This window comes from Bison bison, unplaced genomic scaffold (genome assembly GCF_000754665.1).
Source record: "Bison bison bison isolate TAMUID 2011002044 unplaced genomic scaffold, Bison_UMD1.0 scf7180017848740, whole genome shotgun sequence".
Lineage (NCBI taxonomy): Eukaryota > Metazoa > Chordata > Mammalia > Artiodactyla > Bovidae > Bison > Bison bison.
This window is the reverse complement of record NW_011479313.1, coordinates 4,391-4,608: the sequence shown is the minus strand read 5'-3', so window position 1 is coordinate 4,608 and position 218 is coordinate 4,391. Positions and strand designations below refer to the sequence as shown.

At 50.5% G+C, this 218-nt stretch overlaps 1 protein-coding gene across 1 annotated transcript in view; it reads left to right on the top strand.

Annotated features, from left to right (window-relative positions):
• Positions 1-218, top strand: part of LOC104992920 (complement factor H-like) — a 4,536-nt gene that overhangs the window by 2,220 nt on the left and 2,098 nt on the right. The gene's annotated exons all lie outside the window — the stretch shown is intronic.

Below are 218 nucleotides of genomic sequence, written 5' to 3'. Positions count from 1 at the left end.
ACTGAGACTCATGTCCATCGAGTCAATGATGCCATCCAGCCATCTCATCCTCTGTCATCCCCTTCTCCTGTTGCCCCCAATCCCTCCCAGCATCAGAGTCCTTTCCAAGGAGTCAACTCTTCGCATGAGGTGGTCAAAGTACTGGAGTTTCAGCTTTAGCATCATTCCTTCCAAAGAAATCCCAGGGCGGATCTCCTTCAGAATGGACTGGTTGGATC